Here is a 3111-nt window from a genome sequence, read left to right as displayed (position 1 = left end):
TACCTTTGACCTCATATCGATGTGGTTGCAACATGTAAATTTCCTCCTCCAAATCTCCATGGAGAAAAGTTGTTTTCACATCTAATTGTTCAAGATGTAATCATCTGCAGCCACAAGACTAAGTACAATTCTAATTGAAGTCATTTTTACAACTGGAGAAAATATTTCATCATAATCTATACCATTTTTCTGTGCAAAACCTTTTACCACAAGTCTGGCCTTATATCTTTTCTGACCTCCTTCCTCCTCCTTCAGCTGATAAACCCATTTGTTAGGCAAGGCTCTTTTTTTTGCAAGTAAAGGGACTAAGTCCCAAGTCTTATTTTTCATCAAGGATTCCATCTCCTCTTTCATGCGTAGCTCCCACTGTTGTTTGGCATCCACCTGCATTGCTTCTTCATATTCTTCTGGTTCACTAGAATCAATTAATAATATAGAATACAAAGAAGGAGAGAATCTTTCAGGGGGTCTACTTGAACTCGTAGAACATCTAACACTTGCAAGAGTTTGTGGGACATTCTATTGTTGTTGAGCATCAGGTACCTTTGGCATTTCATTTTCAGGAATCTCATCCAACACCACATATTCTTGCTTGTCCTGTTCATGCTTCTTTTCCTGCATTTGTTCTTTATACATAACCTTCTCATTGAATATAACATCTCTACTTCTAGTTATTTTCTTATTTTCAAAATCCCATAACCAATAGCCATATTCATCTATCCCATATCCAATGAAGGTACATTTCTGAGATTTCGCATCAAGCTTGGTTCTGTTTTCTTTATCAACATGGACAAAAGCTTCACAACCAAAGGTTTTCAGAAAAGAATAATTTACCTTTTTACCAGTCCATGCCTCCTCTGGAATACCACCATCCAAAGGGGTTGAAGGTCCTCTATTTATCAAATAGACAGTAGTATGTACAACATCTGCCCAAAAATGTAAGGGCAATCCAACACATGCTCCTCGCACGTTCCATGATAGTCTTATTCATTCTCTCTGACACACCATTTTCATGTGGAGTTCTTGGAACTGTCTTCTGCTTTTGAATCCCATTTAAGGAGCAGTAATCTTCAAATGCTTTGCTGCAATACTCACCTCCATTATCCAATCTGAGACACTTCAACTTTTTTCCTGTCTCATTCTCAACCAAAGCTTTCCATTTCTTAAAAGTTTCAAAAATATCTGATTTTTGTTTTAGGAAATATACCCATGTTTTTTTAGTTGAGTCATTAATAAAAATAACATAATAACAAGAGCCACCAAGAGATGATACCTGAGCTGGTCCCCATACATCTGAATGCACAAGCTCTAACTTCTCACTCTTCTTCTCTTTCCCAACCTTGAGAAATCTGACTCTTTTCTGTTTGCCATAAACACAGTTTTCACATAACTCTAAATCAATCTTCTTTAGTCCTAGCAATAGATTTTTAGAGAGTAGGATTTTCATCCCTTTCTCACTCATGTGCCCAAGCCTATGGTGCCACATTATCGAATCTGTTCTTGCAACATCTATTGTTGTTGTCCCTGCAGTAACTTTATCTGTAGCAGCTAAGGTAGAGTGAGTGTTACTAGTACATAGATATAATGTGCCTACCTTCGCACCTTTAGCTACTACTAATGATCTTTTACTGACCTTCCAGATACCATCTGAGAAGATAACTATGCAACCTTCACTATCTAGTTGCCCTGCAGAAATTAAATTTCTTCTTAAGTTAGGAACATGTATTACCTCCTGTAGAAACTAGTCATTACCATTCTGCAACTTGATCTTTATCTTTCCTTTTCCAACAATTTGATAGGGCTCATCATCACCCAAATATACCTGTCCAAAATCACCTTGAACATAATCTAGAAAATATTTTCTATGGGGTGTAGCATGAAATGAAGCCCCAGAATCTATTACCCAAGAATCATTAACATTATCCAAACATAAGATTAAAGCATCTTGTAAAGTATTACTTGCAATATTAGCTTCCTTACTGTCATTTTCATTTTTATCTCCTTCTTTGTTTTTTCAAGACCAACAATCTTTCTTTAGATGACCAAGTTTTCCGTAGTACCAGCAATCTTTCTTTCCTCTAGATTGAGAGCGTCTTTTCTTTGACTTCCCTCATGACTTCTCATTCCTAGGCCCTTTTCCTCTTTCCTTTGATCTTCCTCTATTCTCCACATTCAAAACACTACCCGATGATGTTGGAGTCTCACCTGTGCTTTTCCTTTGCATTTCCTCGCTTAGGATAACACCAACAATATCATCAAATACCAAAGTATTTTTACCAGAGACAGAGTTACTTACAACCATAACCAAGCTAATCCAACTTTCTGGCAAAGAACATAAAATGAAGAGAGCCCTAACCTCTTCTATAAAAGTAATTTTTACCGAAGACAATTGACTGGTAATTGTATTAAATTCATTTAAGTGTTCCGCTACAGATCCTCCCTCACTCATTTTCAAATTAAACAGATGCTTCACAAGAAATACCTTATTCGAAGCCGAGGGTTTCTCATACAACTTAGCCAATGTCACCATCAAATCTACAGTCGTTTTTGCTTCTGTTATATTGAATGCTACAGATGGTGCAAGGCACAATCGAATGGATCCCAGTGCCTTTCTATCTAAAATGTCCCACTCTTCATCTGACATTGTGGTCGTTTTCTTTGCCTTCCTTCCAATGGCCACCACAAATCCTTTTGATACAGGTAATCCTCCATCTGCATTTTCCATAACTAATAATTCTGGCCGTTAAACTTTTCAACCTTGAATTTGGAATCCTCCATTGCTCCTACTCAAATTTGAAAGTCCTACCAATTTATAGAAAACCTCGCTCTGATACCAATTGTTAGGGTTTCAAACAAATCCGAAGCAAATATGAACTAACAATTATATGCAGATTTAAATACAAAAGATAAAGAAATAAAACAGGACATGAATAACACAAAGATTTAACGTGGTTCACCCAGAATGGGTTACGTCCACCATACACAGTCGTCCAATCTTTCTATTATCCAGCAAAAATAGTACATCAACCTTACAATGCCTTAAGCATCCCAACCGCTTATAACATGCATTTTTAGGGCAACAAACAAAGTCGGCCTTTTTAGGGTTTTATT

The sequence above is a fragment of the Cryptomeria japonica genome, chromosome 10 (assembly GCF_030272615.1).
Source record: "Cryptomeria japonica chromosome 10, Sugi_1.0, whole genome shotgun sequence".
Lineage (NCBI taxonomy): Eukaryota > Viridiplantae > Streptophyta > Pinopsida > Cupressales > Cupressaceae > Cryptomeria > Cryptomeria japonica.
Note: the sequence above shows the minus strand (reverse complement) of the source record.